The 19,992-nt window shown below is 43.9% G+C and overlaps 1 long non-coding RNA gene across 1 annotated transcript; it reads right to left on the reverse strand.

Moving 5' to 3' along the window:
* Window positions 1–408: 408 nt before the first annotated feature.
* On the reverse strand, window positions 409–4,652 carry LOC144259924 (uncharacterized). Its single transcript, XR_013344938.1, has 3 exons — window positions 4,477–4,652; window positions 3,039–3,163; window positions 409–936 (listed from the first exon to the last, which is right to left on the reverse strand). It is a non-coding gene; the product is annotated as an uncharacterized LOC144259924 (long non-coding RNA).
* Between the last annotated feature and the right edge of the window lie 15,340 nt (window positions 4,653–19,992).

The raw sequence follows: 19,992 nt of genomic DNA on the forward strand, positions 1-19,992 counted from the left end.
CTCCATCCCTTTCTCTCTCCCCACTCTTCCCCCGTAGTGCATTCCCATTGGTGAGAGATCGCCCAGCTTCCTCCAGAAGCCAACATTTATTCCCCACTTCACCAGCCCTTCCTTCTCAAGCTGGGGTCTCTGCTCAGCTTCCCTGCTGGGAGTTTTGAGGCATGAGTCACTGGAGCTTGCCTTGTCTCTCTGAATTCCTTGTTGATCTGAGTCGGTCTCAACTAGTTCCTTCACAAGGATTCATTTCACCCAGACAGGGAGGTCACACACACACACTACCTACGTCTCTTAGTCTGCCCTGAGAGCAAACTTTAATCCTTTCCTGCCTTCACTGGATAGCCATGTAAAATGCAGGAGAAACTGAGGCATATATAGGATTGATAAAAATATTACAAAAAATTCGCACTTAGTCACAAGGGTTAATCTGAACCCTTTGCAATAAAACCTTTTAAAATTCAGCATATTTCAAAGTCTGTTCAATTTCCATTTTATTAAATACATGTAACGTTTTACCTGAGAACTTTGCAATCAGCATGGGGACTTTCTTGTCTTCTGGGATTTTATACAACTCACAGAATCTTTCAGAAGTACTGCTCGATACAATCTGATTCTTTGCATTGTCCCAACTGTATTGTCTGTGGGGAGAGGGAATACCTGGGAGTTGTGGGATCTGTCCGTGGTTTTCCCACCAGTTCAGATTACACTGCCTTTCCTTCTTTTTTCTTGGGTTTCCTTCTCTTTTAGCTCCAGGGTTGGCCTATGTACTGCTTCTCGCTTTCTGGCTCTCAGTTCAGCTTCCCGCTTCAGGTGCTCACATGCCGCTACCACAGCTTCTCATTCTTTACCTTTCTGGTCAGCCTCCAACCTGATTATTTCTAATTTCAGAGATGTTTTGCCATTATTCATTTTATACTTCCTTTTGTTTTATTTCCTCAGCTGAAATAAACAAACGGAAAACAACAAACTGTCACCTTTTCTGACTGTTTCCAGACTTCTCACTATGGATCACTTAAAAATCTAGTTTACCACTGCTTGAAGTGTGAACTTCCATCAGTCAGCAAGCTGTGTGTAAATCCTCCCACCTTTGTCACTGTGATGCTGTGCTCAGGGCCCCCAGAACCACAAGCTACTGTGCTACCCCTCTGCCTCAGCAAGGGAGAGCTTTTCTGGAACTTAGCCCTGGTCTACACTATGAGGTTCGGTCGAATTTCGCCATGTTAGGTTGATTTTATAAGCAATGCAGCTACACAACCAACCCCGTTCCGTCAGCCTAAAGGGCTCTTAAAATCGACTGCTGTACTCCTCCCCGGCGAGGGGAGTAGCGCTAAAATCGTCCTTCTTGGGTCAAATTTGGGGTGGTGCAGATGCAGCATTGTGCAATTTGACAGTATTGGCCTCCGGGAGCTATCCCAGAGTCTTCCAATGTGACCGCTCTGGACAGTACTTTCAACTCCGATGCACTAGCCAGGTACACAGGAAAAGCCCCGGGAACTTTTGAATTTCATTTCCTGTTTGGTCAGCGTGGCGAGCTCAGCAGCACAGGTGACCATGCAGTCCCAGAATCGCAAACAAGCTCCAGCATGGAGCGAATGGGAGACACTGGATCTGATTGCTGTATGGGGACAAGAATCTGTGCAGGCAGAACTCCGATCAAAAAGAAGAAATGCTAATATATATGCCAATATCGCACAGGGCATGTTGGAGAGAGGCTACACCAGGGACACACAGCAGTGCCACGTGAAAGTTAAGGAGCTCAGGCAAGCCTACTACAAGACAAAGGAGGCAAACGGTTGCTCCGGGTCAGAGCCCCATATATGCCGCTTCTATGACCAGCTGCATGCCATTCTAGGGGGGGACCCTACTACTACCCCACCACTGTCCGTGGACACCTGCAAGAGGGGAGTCTGATGCAACATGGAGGAGGATTTTGTGGATGAGGAAGAGGAGGAGGAGAATGTGCAGCAGGCAAGCGGAGAATCCATTCTCCCCAGCAGCCAGGACCTTTTCATCACCCTGGAGCCAATACCCTCCCAAGGCTGCTTCCCAGACCCTGAAGGAAGAGAAGGCACCTCTGGTGAGTGCACATTTGTAACTACACTATAGGGGTTAAAAGCAATTGTGTTTAATGTTTGATTTGCCCTGAAGAATTGGGATGCATTCGTGGCCAGTACAACTACTGGAAAAGTCTGTTATCGTATCTGGGGATGGAGCAGGAATCCTCCAGGGACATCTCCATGAAGCTCTCCTGGAGGTACTCTGAAAACCTTTGCAGAAGGTTTCTGGGGAGGGCTGCCTTATTTTGTCCTCCACGGTAGGACACTTTACCACTCCAAGCCAGTAGCAAGTAGTCTGAAATCATTGCAGCACAAAGCAGGGCAGCGAATGGTCCTGGGTTTTGGTCACATTCATGCAACGTTTGGTCTTTATCTTTCTGTGTCAGCCTCAGGAGAGTGATATCATTCATGGTAACCTGGCTGAAATAGGGGAATTTTTGTAAGGGAACAGTAAAAGGACCCCGTTCATGCTGGGCTGTTTGTGCTTGGCTAAAAGGGATCATCCCAGAGAATAGCCACGCGGTGAGGGGAGGGGTGTGCTGCACATCCACCTCAAAACCGCAGCCCCTCCTATTAAATGGCAAACCCAACTGGAATTTGCTTGCTATGGGAAAGGAGAGCGCTGCAGTTTGAAACCATTCCCACGTTATGAAGGTGAAAGACGTCAACCCCGCGTACCCTTTGGCTTACCATGGCTGCCTGGAAACCAAATTCCGTTGCCCAGCCATGTGTGATGTGTCACCATACCGGCAGGCGCTCAATATAAAAGGCAAAATGTGACCTTGTACCTAAAGCACATGTGCTGTCTAATGTGAATTGCTTTATTCATTGTGAAAGAGTATCCCTTTTGTTCTCAGAAATGTATCTTCTTAAATTTTACTCTCCCTTTTTATCCCCACTGCAGGTCCAAATGTTTCTGTGCTCCCCGTATCATCTCTGTCCCTGAGATTATCGCAGATTAGAAGGTGAAAAAAACGCACTCACGATGACATGTTTTCCGAGCTCATGTAGACCTCCCGCACTGATAGGGCACAGCTGAATGCATGGAGGCATTCGGTAGCAGAGAATTCAGTGAGCGTGATCAGAACACGCAGGAGCAGATGCTGAAGCTAAAGAGGGAGCAAACAGACATGATGAGGCATCTGGTGGAGCTGCAGGAAATGCAACAAGAGCACAGACTGCCGCTGCATCCATTGTATAACCACCTGCCCTCCTCGCCAAGTTCCATATCCTCCTCACCCAGACGCCCAAGAACGCGGGCGGGGGGAGACTCCGGACACCCAGCCACTCCACTCCAGAGGATGGCCCAAGCAACAGAAGGCTGTCATTCAAACAGCTTTGATTTGTAGTGTGGCTCCAATAAGCAATGTGGCCTTGTCCTTCCCTCCTCCCCCACCCCACCCGGGCTACCTTCTCAGTCAGGGCCATCCTTGGGATTTATGGGCCCCTATGCAGTATTATTAAACTGGTGCCCCTATGCCCAACAGCAGCCTGGGCTTGCAGCCCAGGGGCGGCGGGAGGGATGAGGCAGCAAAGGATACCGAGCCGCCTGGCCTGCCTCACGGAGGCGAAGAGTCACGGTATCCCGCAGAGACCCCATATTCTCTCCCTCAGCAGAATGTGCGGCGCCGGTGCATTTCGCTCTGTGAATATGGCCTCTGCCTAAGGAGACTGCAGCGTGCACTGGATGTGCGGGTATCAACCCGCTCTTACCTGCAGACATGGGCAGCGGGTGAAGCTGCCGCTTGGGGAGGCTAGATCCCCAGCCCACCTCTTCTGCCTGTGGCCCCGTCCCCACTCTGCCCAGGCCCTGCCCTCTCCCCACTGTCTCCCTCCTCTCTTCCCTCCCCCTCCCTGATCACCCCCTTCCAGCCAAATCCCGGAACCCAAATGACACAAATGACATTTGAAAAAAAACTCTTCTGCAATTTCTTTCTAAAGAAAATGGAGCATGTTTCCTACTGCATGCCAGAAGCTAAAGATTGGACATGCAGAAGGTACCTAATTAAAAGCACTAAACTTGGGAATAAAAATGGCAGTCATGGGTTTTTTGATATACCCTGAAGTTTATCAGAGATTTATTTGCAAAAACTTTGTAGTAAGGGTAAGACAGCTGTCCTGCTGAATACAACATTAAATATTATGGAATACATGATGCAGCTCTTCTCTGTTTTACATTTTCTTAATCAGTATTTCTAAGGTGATTTTATATTTTAAATGTACTCTTAAGTCTTCATAAAGTAATCATTCCAGATTACTACATATTTAACTCACTGAATATTATTAACTACAAAAGATAGATTTTAAGTGATTATAAGTCAAAGCACAAGAAGTCAGATTTGGTCAAATGAAATAAAAGCAAAATGCATTCTAAGCTTATTTTAACACTTTCAGAGCCCTTACAAACTTAGATGCTTCTCACCACAGGCTGGCTGGTTGCCCTTCAACCAGGCTCTCCCCTTTGATCAGCGCTTCAGTAGCTTGGTAGTGGTGTCTGTAGATGGAGGTGGAAGAGAGAGGAAGAGCATGGCAAATGTCACTCCCTTTTATCATGTTCTTTCTTCCCCCTTGGCTTTGCCCCTCTCCCCACAGAGTCAGGTGAGCATTACCTCATCATAGTCCCAAACTGACCAACGGAAGGTGGGGGTGACTCACTCGAGAGTCCAACAGATCCTTTGTTGCTGCCTAAGCCAGTGTCCTTTGTTCCTGTGAGGCTGGGCTGGACTTGTCCCCTACATGCCCTGATGAGGCGTGAACTGCCCCTCTGCTCCTGGAGAGTTTTGCCTGGGCTTCTTTTAAGCCATGAAGACACATTTTCAGCCTCATAACTATATACATGAAATTACAACCTATAAAATTACTATAACAATAATGCTCAGTGCATCACGAGCCTTCTGAAGACATCCGGCGTGATAAACTTTGCATTGGATACCACATGATCCTGCTATAAGGATGAACATGGAGGTGCAGGGTGTTCCCCCGAGGTACAGAATGTCACAATGGAAAAGGTAAACTTATTGTATGTACGATCAGTATCAATTTCTAATGGAAAATAGCAAAATTGCAAAACAAGCAATGACTTAAGCTGAGCAATAGCATTGTGTTCACACTAACTGAAGTTATGGACCCAAAGAAAATAAATGCCACCCACCCCCTTCATATACAAGGTAATGTATTATATTTTCCCATGGTGCGATCTCTTTAGGTGAGATCTCTCTTTCTCTCTCACCACATTTTCTCTGAAAGAGAAAGCACCTCTGGGATAATGAGGTAGATCCCTCATCCATGCTGTGGAAAATACAGAACTGCTTTTCGGAGCATGGATCCACCTTCAACCTCACACTGAGCTGAATGGCCCTCTGCTGCTGTACCTCCTGCTATAAACCATTACAAGTGAGACCTTATTTTGCACATTCTGCACTGCTGAATAACAGGATGGATAAACACCTGGAAAACAACTATCATACCCAGTGGTCTTAACTTATAATTGTGCTGATCCCTGATTCATGCCATGTAAAAATAATCTCCCACTAGGCACATTTTGCATTTCTATTTTTTCCCAATTTCTTTTCACTTACCCAGTATAAGAAATGGTGCATTTGCTACAGTCATGTCAAATGGTGCCCCACAGAACAGCAACAGTCCAAAGCTGCTTAGCACAGCCAACTCAGAAGACAGCACTCCACATGCTGCAACCCACACTTTATTTCGTACACAGTCAACCCTGGAAAATTGTGTAAAAAGCATCTTGTTTAGATTTTAAATGCTGTATTTTTATATTATATAATTATATTATATTATAAATAATATAAAATATGCAATGGCATGCAAAATCCTTACAATACATAAATTATAATTATCATGTTTTGTAAAAGCAACTTTGGTTATATGAGTCTCATTAATACTTTAATGAGAGCATCAGGTATTAACATTTTAAAGTCACAACATGGGCCAAATCAGTCCTTCAGTTTAAACTGCACAACCAGTTTCTCAGTGTAGGTGCATGAGTTTAACTGACAGCAGAATTGTTGTAGCTCTCTATTCCCCCATCATACAACAATGAATAAAAAGAAAGTATTGTGATGCCACCTACTGGGAAGCAAAGAGTTGTGAAATTCTGCCCTGATTATGTAAACCTCACTTTACTTTGACTCCTTGGCTCCTTGCCTGAGAAGTGTGGAGTCCTTTCTCCTGTTCTCTCCCTCCTTCTGCCTCTCCCACTAACTTGCAGAACACTAAGGAAAAAGAGAAGATAAGAAAAAGGAAAGAAAATGACCAGAATGAAGAAACCTGAGGGCTCTCTTCCAGACTGGAGAGAGAGGATGAAAGGCAGTGCTCTGAGCTCTGCTGCTGAGCGCCTCTGTTTTGTGGGGAGGGAAAGGCTCAACTGGGGCAGCCATTCAATTGGACATTATGATGCCCACCTCTAAGGTGGATTCCAGCATGTCTTGTCTTTGCCTCTCCTATGAGCAACAAGTGGGCTCCCCTGATAGGAGTACATGTGGTGGCAGCACAGTGCCTGTCTGACAGACTGATATGAGCACTCTGCCTGGGCCTGAAGTCCAGCTTCACAGCTTACACAGCTCTGTGATAGCTCCTCTACCCTCCACAGAGTTTAGGGGTCTCCCAGTTGGTCCCAGTGCTGGTGAGTCCAAATTTAACAAACTTTATCAGTAGGTACAGTAACTCCTCACTTAACGTCATAGTTATGTTCCTGAAAAATGCGACTTTAAGCGAAACGATGTTAAGCTAATCCAATTTCCCCAAAAGAATTTATGTAAATGCGGGGGAGGGGGGTCAGGTTCCAGGGTATCTTCTTTTGCCAGACAAAAGACTATATTTTTTTATATAAATTTTATACCAATAAAATAGAAATCAGTAGGATCTTATTAAAGGGAATAAGGCAAAATGCCACATTTATTGTGAATACAGAAAGAATCATAGTAAGCAGTTAATTATAGCTATAACATTCCATTCAATTTCATATTTATTCACACATTCATTCGTACACACACACACAGGTTCTGCACAGTTGTTATGATAGTTACCAGCCTTAGAGTTGCTTGTGTCAAGTCACTGGCCAGGTGGCCTGGACACGAGGAGGGAGCAAGGCCTTGTTAGATGCACATCTGATGCTCCTGGAAGTTGGTTTGCAGAATCAGACCCCAAAGTTCTCAGTTTCTAGAGTCCATTTTTATAAGAATTTATTCCTATGCTAGTTTATGGGAATTGCTTCATCATGCTGTTGCTGAATCAATCAGCAGATGGCACATTCCTAACGGCTCCGTGCTGCCAGATGTTATCTTGTTCTTCAGTTCTCCCATCCTTGAAGCTGTTGAGTGGATTCCAGTCTGCCCTCTGGGGGTCATCTGGTTGTCTCCACTCTGCGCATTCTTTGGCCGATCAATACTGAACTCCTAGGCTGGCACCTCCCTGATCATTCATTTATTTTCCACACCAAGCATCCATCCACATACATCCTTTATCTCTATTTTAATCACAATTGTTAACAAAGCGAGATAAATACAACAAAAGGGTGGGGAGTCTCTGTATGCTGTTTCTGTTGTTACAAAGTATTGCTTTGAGAAGAGACTCTGTCTTAGGATGTACTAACACAATTAGCAGCTTGCAAGTTTCACACAGAGAGGGAGAGAAACAGTAAAAACAAGAGACCAAAAACCAAGAGACCTCTTAATTACTAATACCTTGGAATTTAAACTACGGGGAATCAAACTCATTTGTGATTTTAAGACAGAACTTTTTTAATATGATCCAACATATACACACACACGAACACATATACACAGTATAAGTTTGAAACAAACAATTTAATATTGTACACAGCAATGATGATTGTGAAGCTTGGTTGAGGTGGTGAAGTCAGAGAGTGGAAGAGGGTAGGATATTTCCCAGGGAATGCCTTACTACTAAATGATGAACTAGCACTCGGCTGAGCCCTCAAGGGTTAACACATTGTTGTTAAAGTAGCCTCACACTCTACAAGGCAGCACGAATGGAGGCAGGGGAGACAGCATGGCAGAGAGAGACAGAGACATACACCGTGTGTGTGTCTGAGAGAGAGACATGCATTGCCCCTTTAAGTTCGCTGACCCCACTCTAAGTACACTGCCCTTTTAAGTAGATCAGCAAGTTGAGACAGCAGCTGCTGCCAGCAAGCTCCCTCCATCCAGACTCCAGGGAGCAGCTCCAAGGCAGAGGGCAGGAGCAGCCCACGGCAGTGTGGGGAGGGACAGCTGAACTGCTGGCAATCGATAGCCTGCTGAGTGGCTGCAGCACAGGGAACTTAGGGGAGCGGGGAGCTGATGGGGGGCTGCCGGTCCACCCTGGTTCCAAGGCCCCACCAGCTAGCTCCAACGGACTGCTCTTTCTGCAAGCAGTGGACAAAGCAGGCGGCTGGCAAACAACGTTTTAAGGGAGCATTGCGCAACTTTAAATGAGCATGTTCTCTAATTGATCAGCAATGTAAGAACAAAACAACATTAACCAGGACGACTTTAAGTGAGGAGTTACTGTAATAATCTTTCTTTTGGCCACATTGTTTAATATATTGCTTGGAAAAGGAAACTATGCGAAGTTATGTTGGGAATGTATCTCTCAGTCTGGTGTGAAATAAATTATTTTAGTGCATCTGTGTCCTTCATAAATGAAAACACAGGGCTTGATGTGGCAAGGTCCTCAGGACCGTGAATCCTCTCGCTAAATTCAGCAGGAGTAAAGAAAACTCCATCTCTAGCTACAGAACCCCTATATACTATGCCCATAAAGGCAGTATCTAAGCATCTTGCAAGGGATGCTCACTGCCTTACAGAATCAACCTCTCTAGCAGATGCTATGAAAATGTCCTGCTGATCATTTACACATGACTAGTGCATGGCTATGTGAACCGTTTCTTTAAAGCTGTCACAGAAAACCAGGCAGGAAAGGGTTGGGAAAAGTTGTAGATAGAAACTCTACAATGAAGCAGAGAGGGAAAGAGTGGCTTTAGTAATAACATTGTTTTCCTTATTCGAATCAAGTTTTTTCTGCTCAGTGGACAGCATCTTCTTCTGTAAGTCCTTACATTTGTCACACGACATAGTGTCAGACATTGACTAATTTTGGACATAAGAGGAAAAGAAAATGCCAAAGTTCCTTCTCTCTACAAGTCTTTCAGTCTGGCACATACATGGAATGGCCTGAGTGGAAGGAGCGCATTACAAAATTGTAAGCCCTAATGATGCTTGCCACAGGGAACAGTAATGCCCAGGGAAGTTCACTAGGAATGAAGCTGTAAATGTCTATAACTGGATTAAAAATTCCCTAACAGCTCACAAAATGTAATTGCAAATAGTAACTCCTCATCAAGGCAGTGTGTGTCCAGTGGGGTCCCAATGCGATCAGTTCCTGGCTCTGCACTATTTAACATTTTTATAACGACATGGAAGAAAACATAAAATCATCACTGATTAAGCTTTCAAATGACACAAAGATTGATGGAGCAGAAAAGTCACTGATAAGGAGCAATCTGGATCTTTTAGTCAGCTGGCTAGCAAACAATATGCTTTTTAATAAGGCCAAAAGTTTACGCTTTAAGTTGTAAAGTTAAAAGTAAAGTTATACTTCTAGGAACAAAGACTGTAGGCCCTTCTTACAGGATGTGGGATTCTGTTCTGGGAAGCAGTGACTCTGAAAAAGTCTTGGGGGGTCATAGTGGATAATCAGCTGAACACAAGTTATCAGTGCAACACTGTGGCCAAAAGGGGTAATGCGATCCTTGGATGTAGACATAGGGGAATATTGAGCAGAAGTAGACTCAATGGGCACCGACTCCATGGGTGCACCACGGCTCCAGGGCTGGAGCATCCACGGGAAAAAAATAGGTGTTCAATGGAGTGCAGAAGGCACTGAGGGAGGAGTGAGGGTGGGAAGAGGCGGGGCAGGGACAGAGTGGGGACGGGGACTTGGGGAAAGGGGTGGAGTGGGGGTGAGGCCTGGGGCAGAGCAAGGGTCCAGCACTCCTGGGGAAATCCCAAAGTTGGCGCCTCTGAGGGACGTTATATTACTTCTATATTTGGCACTGATGTGACTGCTACTGGAATACTCTGTCCAGTTCTGGATGCTGATAAACTGTAGAGGCTTCAGAGAACATCCACAAGAATGATTAAACAATTGAAAAGTACACCTTATACGGACAGACTCAAGGAGTTCAATCTGTTTACCTTTACAAAGTGAACGTTAAGGAGTGATCTGATCAGTATACAAAAAAACAAGATAGCAAAAATGTGATAATGGGCTCTTTGTACTAGCAGACAAAGGCATAACAAGATCCAATGGCTGGATGAAGTTAAACAAATTCACACTAGAAAGAAGGTACATATTTTTAACTGTGGCTGTAATCAACCATTGGAACAACATACCGAGGGCTGTGGTGCATTCTCCATCACTGGCAATTTTTAAATCAAGGCTGTTTTCTAAAAGAAATAGTCTAAAGCGTTTGAAGCACTTGGAGGAGAGAAAGGTGATCAGAAACAGTCAACAAGAGCAAGTCATGCCTGACCAACCGGGTTGCCTTCTATGATGAGTACCTGGCTCTGTGGATATGGGGAAAGCAGTGGATGTGATATACTTTGATTTTAGCAAAAAAATTGATACAGTCTCCCAAAGTATGCTTGCCAGCGAGTTAAAAAAGTATGGATTGGATGAATGGACTAAGGTGGACAGAAAGCTGGCTAGATAATCAGGATCAACGGGTAGTGATCAACGGGTCAATGTCTAGTTAGCAGCCGGTATCAAGCGGAGTGCCTCAGGGGTTGGTCCTGGGGCCGGTTTTGTTCAGCATCTTCTTTAATGATCTGGATGATGGGATGGATTGCACCTTCAGCAAGTTCGCGGATGACACTAAACTGGGGGGAAAGGTAGATACACTGGAGGGTAGGTATAGGTCCAGACTGACCCTGATGAGGTTCAACAAGGACAAGTGTAGAGTCCTGCCCTTACGACGGAAGACTCCCATGCACTGCTATAGGCTGGGGACCAACTGGCTAAGTGGCAGTTCTGCAGAAAAGGACCTGGGGATTATAGTGGACAAGACTTTGGATAGGAGTCAACAGTGTGCCCTTGTTGCCAAGAAGACTAACGGAATATTGGGCTGCATTAGTAGGAGCATTGCCAGCAGATTGAGGGAAGTGATTATTCCCCTCTATTCAGCACTGGTGAGGCCACATCCGGAGTACTGCATCCAGTTTTGGGCCCCCCACTACAGAAAGGATGTGGACAAATTGGAGAGAGTCCAGCAGAGGGCAACAAAAATGATTAGGGGGCTGGGGCACATGACATATGAGGAGAGGCTGAGGGAACTGGGCTTAGTCAGTCTGCAGAAGAGAAGAGTGAGGGGAGATTTGATAGCAGCCTTCAATTACCTGAAGGGGGGTTCCAAAGAGCTAGGAGCTAGGCTGTTCTCAGTGGTGGCAGATGACAGAACAAGGAGCAATGGCCTCAAGTTGCAGTGGGGGAGGTCTAGGTTGGATATTAGGAAAAACTATTTCACAAGGAGGGTGGTGAAGCACTGGAATGGGTTACGTAGAGAGGTGCTGGAATCTCCATCCTTAGAGGTTTTTAAGGCCCGGCTTGACAAAGCCTTAGCTGGGATGATTTACTTGGGGTTGGTCCTGCTTTGAGCAGGGGGTTGGACTAGATAACCTCCTGAGGTCTCTTCCAACGCTAATCTTCTATGATTCAAATAGGAATTAATAGAGTGATGTTCTATGGCTTGTGTTCGGTAGAAGAGCAGACTAGATTAGAAGATCACGCTGGTCCCATCTGGCTTTATAATCTAATGTGTGGTTTGGCTTCACTGAGGAAAGAGATAAGAATAACTATAACATAATTCTTAAAAGGACTGATGAGAAGTCAGTTAATAAAAGGAATAGATTTTACACAAATGGGCATGCTCTTACCAAGGAGAAAGCATGGAAACCTTCATGAGGTTCTATGAATAAGCAGAGAATTGTGACTTTGGTGTCACCAAGGATAAACACAGAAGAGATCATCTAGCAGTTTGGATTTTAGACAGAAATTTTCAGAAAAATACAGTTAATGCCTGAATTATCTTTAGGACAAGCACCGCAAGTGTCATGATACTCTAATCTAAGGAAAATACAAGTCATTCAAGAAGAGAGTGGTGGAAGTACAAGAAGTGGCAAAGAAATAATTCCTGTAGGAAAAAGCAGTACCATTTAAAAATGCATCTTAAAAGCATGGAGTTCTCTGGCTTAAACTGTAGCAGTGTCTCATGGGAGAACACTGGACGGATGAAGTCTCCCCTCACAGTGGAAGCATATGTACTGAAAGTAGGACTGTCAAGTGATTAAAAAAAATTAATCACGATTAATTGCACAATTAATTGTGCTGTTAAACAATAATAAAATACCATTTATTTGAATATTTTTGGATGTTTTCTACATTTTCAAATATATTGCTTTCAATTACAACACAGAATACAAAGTGTACAGTGCTCACTTCATGTTTATTTTTGATGACAAATATTTGCACTATGAAAAAACAAAAGAAATAGTATTTTTCAATTTACCTAATAGAAGTACTGTAGTGCAATCTCTTTATCATGAAAGTTGAACTTACAAATGTAGGATTATGTACAAAATAATAACTGCATTCAAAAATAAAACCATGTAAAACTTTAGAGCCAACAAGTCCACTCAGTTCTACTTATTGTTCCGCCAATCTCTCAGACAAACAGGATTGTTTACAAATTTTCAGGAGACAATGCTGCCTGCTTCTTGTTTACAATGCCACCTGAAAGTGAGACCAGGCATTCGCATGGCACTGTTGTAGCTGGCGTCACAAGATATTTACGTGCCAGATACGCTAAATATTCATATGTCCCTTGATGCTTCAACCACCATTCCAGAGGACATGCATCCATGCTGATGACGGGTTCTGCTTGATAATGCATTATTTTTTGTAAGCTTTGTGCCAATCAGAGTTGGCAGCAACAGGGGCCAGGTTTAGTATCAAGGGGTTCCTTTTCAACAATACAACACAAAACCGGCTTGAGCCCGCACCCAGTGACCTGGGACAATTACAACCCACCTCCTGGGCATCTCTAAGAGGCAATACTTCCCCTCTCGCAAGCACAGAGTCTGAGTGTAGCAAAAAACTTTTATGAAAAGGAGGGAAATAACTCAGCATTAATTTGGGAAAACATAAACCATGAGCAAAAGACCCACCACCAAGTAAGTTGGGCAGTGTCCTTTTCCCTTACAGTTCTTAAGTCCAGCAACCCCAAAGTCCCTTAAACGTGCCCGTCCCTTCTCTGCACTGCACTCACAGTTGCTGTCCTTGATCAGTGCAGATCCAAAGTTCAGAGGTGCATCTGTAGAGTTCACCTCCCACCCTGGGTACAAGGGGCGGGGTGTTAAGGAGGCACCTTACTCTCTCCATTGCTCGGGCACTTACTTGGTACCCCTCTCTACCAGCTGCCCTGCCGTCTGATTGCCGCACCTCTCTGCGAGGCTCTGCTCTGGCCCTCTCCACCAGTCACCCTGCTGGCCACTCGCCAAGATGTTTTCTGGGCCCAACACTTAACACAGCTCTCAGTGATTTCAGCTGTTAGTGTGGGAGCCTCACTGCTGGGGCACACTAAGCAGTCTCTTGCATCAGAGACACTGTACCAAAACAGGTCTAATACTTAGACCTACTTATCAGTGATTTCAGCTCTGCAGCATGTAACAAGACTCTCAATTGCTTCTAAATTAGCTCTTTTATTACACAGTGGAGAGAGGAAGGGTCAAATGCTGTCTAAGGTCCCTGAGCAACATGCACACCACCTGTTACAAGTATCTATCCCCACCCTCTCTCCACTCACTGGGAGTTGGAACTCATGTCCCCTGCCTTGCTTTAGCTGAGGGTAAGTCCCCCAATCAGGATCTGCCAGGTACAGTTCTGCTGCCCTCAATTCACACAACAAGGAAAACAACCCTTTATTACTCCTGCCCCAATAATAAGAAGACGGGGATCCAACACCAGCCAAATGTGATCATTTGGGCAAGCAATCCCATCATGCTGAACACCTAGGCAGAATGAGTGTGCCCATGCAAACGAGATCAGCTCCTGAAGTCCTCTTCTACAGCTCATCACTAGATGTCAGGGGAGAGCACATTCAGACTCTCCTTATATTTTTAACAAGCATCATCAGCATGGAAGCATGTCCTCTGGAATGGTGGCCAAAGCACAAAGGGGAATACAAATGTTTAGCATATCTGGCATGTAAATATCTTGCAACACCGGGTACAAAAGTGCCATGTGAATGCCTTTTCTCACTTTCAGGTGACATTGTAAATAAGAAGCAGGCAGCATTATCTCCTGTAAATGTAAAAAACTTGTTTGTCTTAGCGATTGGCTGAACAAGAAGTAGGACTGAATGGACTTGTAGAATTTAAAGTTTTACATTGTTTTGTTTTTGAGTCAAATTTTGTTACAAAAAAAATCTACATTTGTAAGTTTCACTTTCATGATAAAGAGATTGCACTACAGTACTTGTATGCAATGAATTGAAAAATAGTATTTATTTTGTTTTTACAGTGCAAATATTTGTAATAAAAATAATAATAATATAAAGGGAGCACTGTACACTTTGTTTTCTGTGTGGTAATAGAAATCAATATATTTGAAAATGTAGAAAAACATCAAAAATATTTCATAAATTTCAATTGTTATTCTATTGTTTAACAGTGCTATTAATGATTAATTTTTTTAATTGCAATTAATTTTTTTGAGTTAATCGCATGAGTTAACTGCGATTAATCAACAGCCATCAGAAAAAGTAATAAAGGATATGGGAATGCGTCTACAGAAGCAAAGAAATCAGGGAAATATCCTAAGCAAGAGCGAGTGCCTATTTTCTGCAATGTCTGTTCAAAGACAGCATTCATGAACAGGTTTTTGATCTCAAGATTTACAATATTATTGTTAAATTTAAAATTGATTCAGGAGCAGAGGAAACCTTCACTTGTAATGAGACTTTTAACAAGATAAGTTCTACTCTGAAGTTGGAACAGGAGAAGTTACTGTGCTCAACAGCCCTATGTGATAAATAAGTTGATGAGTCAGTTCAAAGTCTGTACTAACTGTAAAAATCAAGGAGTATGTGTTTGATCTGTTTGTCATTAGTGGACTTATTGCAAGTAGCCTCATGGACAAACCATAATCCATGGAGATGGTTCTCACAAAATGCTGGAAAAAGCAGCGTGGTGATCCAGTATAAAGCAGGACCTTAATCACAAGGTGGAATCATATAAATCTTAGAGAAAGAGACAGCTAATTGTTGTCATTGAGACCCTACATGGTTGAGACTGTTCAAGATACCCATTCAGAAGTAATAGGGGACATTTTAGCTGGTTCCTAACCCAAATGACTTCTTGTGTGACTGTAAAATGGTACTCACACCACAGTCTTAGAGCAAGGAGATAATCCTGTTGAGAAGTGTCAATCCTAAAATGCCTCACACGTATTTCTTACTGTAAATTTTTCAATAGGTGAGCGATGGTTCTTCAGAGGACCTGGAGATTCTGGACACAGATGCCTCCCGTCAGAGGAGTCACTAGTGCGTGAACTGGTCTGTAGATTATGTGAACTGTAAAATTAAAGAAATGAGTGGTAATTTATGTGTGCAGAGTGTATTAAATGTCACATTGGGATATGCACTGCAGTGCCTCTGTTTAACCCAGGAACAGTTAGCTTTACGGTTGCCAACTTTCTAATTGCTGATAACTGAACACACCCTTGTCCTGCACTGGCCCTTCCCTAAGGCCTTTCTCCTTCCCCACCCCTTCCCATCCCTGAGGTCTCGTCCCCCATTCACTTCTCTCCCCACTCCCTCCGTTGCTCACTCTTCACTGCTCACTCACTTCCCCCTCTCCCAGGACTCACCTGCTGCCTGCAGAGCCAGGCTGGAAGGAGCTGACGTGGAGCCTGCCCACCTGCTCATGGGGGCACAGCGGTCAGGCTCTTGCTCAGAAAAGGAGCAGAGTTAGCACCAGGGGTAGTTAATTATTTTTTGTCAAGGTACACGTTACTTGGTCAAGGTATAGTCAAGTTCCAGATGTCAGAAAAAAAAAATAACGATGATAATAAGTAAGTAAAAAGATTTCGGGATCCATTCAAAAGTGTCTGGAAGTCTGGATATGGCCCGCAGTCTGCCTCTTCACTACCCCTGGTTAGCACACTATCAACCTTTTAACACTCTCCTTTCCCATTCCTTCTCTTTCAGTGTACAACTGTATTGAGCTTTACCTGATTTCACTTAATTTCCCCATTGATTTATAATTAAATTAGAGCCTGGTAACATAGAATACAGGAAAATGATGGTGCGTTTTTATTGTTTGATCTGATCTGATCTGTGCAATAGTATTTGCATAAACCCTTACGCAGGCCACAGAATCTCACTCAGGGATTCCTGCATCCTACCTAGCAACTGGTGCTTGATCTGAGTATGTCTGTTGGAAGGAGTGTGCAGAGCCCCCGTGGCCATCCCTCTGCGTAGGAGCCGGAGACACATGATGGCTTCTTCCGGAAGCTGTGCAGAGCAGGGCAGGGAGCCTGTGAGCCCCTTGGCACAACCAGCGGACTTTTAACGGCTTGGTCAGCACTGCTAACCGAAGCCGTCAGGGTCCTTTTTGACTGGGTGTTCCGGTCGAAAACCGGACATCTGGGAACCCTATGCTCTAACAAGGGCCCCTGGGTGCTTGTGCATGAAGTATATACGCTGTTGGGGCATCTGGGTCTTTGCAAAGAAGCCCCCAAAACCCTATTAAATCATACCATCTTCTGCTTCAGCTGTGTCTTTTAATTTTCCCCCAGGCCTTCTGCATTAGGACTTTAGTGATCATGACATCTGTTTTCAGCAATGTCTCAGGTCTCTCTTCTACTGGTTCATATTTTTTAATGCTGTAAAGCATCTGCAGTTACAGTTTGCATAAAAGTGTTATATATAAAAAACAAAAAATAATTCTCTAGGGTCTCTAGACAAGGTAATAATAAACAAAATTGTAATTGCTACTTTGTAGCGGTGTCTGTAAAGTATCTCCAACCCCACAAAGTTTTTGTTAATCTTATTTATTATTTCTGATAGTCCTTTGGATGGGGAAGATAATATCTCATAAAGCAGGCACGTGTTTCTGAATGACAAATGCTTGCCTGTGCAAAAGCATAATAACAAAGAATGGCTGCCTAAAACACTTTCACTCAGTGGTTTAAATCAGTTATTAATATTCCCCTAAAACTCAGGACAGTTTTTATCTCCATGTCCTGTTCTCTATGTTTGTGGTTTTTCTTTTTGCGTTTTTTTTTATCATTGTAAAACCCATTACATGTGGGGGGGGGGGGGGGGTTAAGTGTATCCCGGGCCTTTTAAAGCTTTCTTTACAATTTACTTATCTTTTTTTATTCTGGTCAATTCATTTAGGCAAAACTTTAAAAAGCAAGATGGTGTATTTTTTGTTGTTTTTTCATGTTAGCAAAAGAATTCCTGGGACATCTTTTATGGCCTGTGGTCTTACTGAGGGTTTGTGTTTTTAATCCTGGGATGTCAGATTTTATCTTTGTCTTAGAAGAGGGGCCTCTCATTGTAAAAGTTGTATAATTTCTTTAAAGAATTTTTTCATGTTAGGAAAAGAATTAAGAAAAGGCTTTGTTTCTTCAGGGTCAGTGTTTATCTTACATACTGGGGCAGGAGCACCATTGGGGGGGGGCAGAGGGGTTCTAGTCCCCGTTTCCCCTCCCCCACCCCAAGTTTTGTGCCTGAGGTCTGTTCACAGCGCACACTCTAGTCCCAGACAGTGCTCTTAACTGCAATACAACTTGAGTGTGATCTGTAAGGAGTTCTGTGCTGCTCCCAGCTTCAGCCTTTGGGGCAGGGAGTTTGTTTATAAACAAAAAGAAAAGGAGTACTTGTGGCACCTTAGAGACTAACCAATTTATTTGAGCATGAGCTTTCGTGAGCTACAGCTCACTTCATCGGATGCATACCGTGGAAACTGCAGAAGACTTTATATACACACAGAGAATATGAAACAATACCTCCTCCCACCCCACTGTCCTGCTGGTAATAGCTTATCTAAAGTGATCATCAAGTTGGGCCATTTCCAGCACAAATCCAGGTTTTCTCACCTTCCACCCCCCCACACACAAATTCACTCTCCTGCTGGTAATAGCCCATCCAAAGTGACAACTCTCTACACAATGTGCATGATAATCAAGGTGGGCCATTTCCTGCACAAATTCAGGTTTTCTCACCCCCCCACCCCCATACACACACAAACTCACTCTCCTGCTGGTAATAGCTCATCCAAAGTGACCACTCTCCCTACAATGTGCATGGTAATCAAACCACCTTGATTACCATGCACATTGTAGGGAGAGTGGTCACTTTGGATGAGCTATTACCAGCAGGAGAGTGAGTTTGTGTGTGTATGGGGGTGGGGGGGTGAGAAAACCTGAATTTGTGCAGGAAATGGCCCACCTTGATTATCATGCACATTGTAGGGAGAGTGGTCACTTTGGATGAGCTATTACCAGCAGGATAGTGAGTTTGTGTGTGTGTTTTTTGGAGGGGGGTGAGGGGGTGAGAGAACCTGGATTTGTGCAGGAAATGGCCCAACCTGATTATCATGCACATTGTGTAGAGAGTTGTCACTTTGGATGGGCTATTACCAGCAGGAGAGTGAATTTGTGTGTGGGGGGGTGGAAGATGAGAAAACCTGGATTTGTGCTGGAAATGGCCCAACTTGATGATCACTTTAGATAAGCTATTACCAGCAGGACAGTGGGGTGGGAGGAGGTATTGTTTCATATTCTCTGTGTGTATATAAAGTCTGCTGCAGTTTCCACGGTATGCATCCGATGAAGTGAGCTGTAGCTCACGAAAGCTCATGCTCAAATAAATTGGTTAGTCTCTAAGGTGCCACAAGTACTCCCTTTCTTTTTGCGAATACAGACTAACACGGCTGTTACTCTGAAACCTGTTTATAAACAGAGGCAGGGTGATTAAGATAACAAAAGGTTTGTTATTAAATTACATTAAGGATGGTTAGATAATCCTGAAAGCATTGCCAGGCACTCCAGTTAGAAGATAGGAAACAAAGGGTAGGGATAAATGGTGAGACTGGAGAGAGGTAAATAGTGGTTTTCCTGAGGCAGAGGGGATCTGTACTGGGACCTGTGCTGTTGAACATACTATAAATGATCTGGAAAAGGGATAAAGAGTGAGATGACAAAATTTGCAGATCACACAAAATTAGTCAAGATAGCTTTAGACTTAACTGACTGCAAAGAGTTACAAAGGGATCTCAAAAAACTGGGTGACTGGGTAACACAATGGCAGATGAAATTCAATGTTGATAAATGCAAAGTAATGCACATGGCAAAACACAGTCCCAACTATACATACAGAATGATGGGGTCTAAATTAGCTGTTACCCATTGTTAGGGGGCTTATTCCTTCACCCGCTTACTTCCCTGGTCCTTCTCGCATGAACAGAGAGCAACAATACCTGAAGTCCAAAGGTGCAAACAATTCGATGTTTATTGGGGTGAACTTCCAGCAAGCATGATTCCAGTTTCCTTCCTTAGTGTCCCCCTTCCCAGCTCTGACACCACCAAGACTTACCTGTGTCCCTGCTCCCATTCCTCCCCTTAGCCAAACATGATTTCAATTTCCCCACCCCCATTCCCTGTTCCCATTTCCCCCCCCCACCCACTTCCTGATTGACTGCAGACTATATAGTAAAACTTGAGTTCTGCTTAGCTATACCTTAACCAATCATTTTACTGAAATTTAACTAACCAATCCTAACATATTGTAACATGATGATTTAACCAATTTTATCCCACCACCTTAATTAGTTTACACCCAGCAAAATTA

The sequence above is a fragment of the Eretmochelys imbricata genome, chromosome 2 (genome assembly GCF_965152235.1).
Source record: "Eretmochelys imbricata isolate rEreImb1 chromosome 2, rEreImb1.hap1, whole genome shotgun sequence".
Lineage (NCBI taxonomy): Eukaryota > Metazoa > Chordata > Testudines > Cheloniidae > Eretmochelys > Eretmochelys imbricata.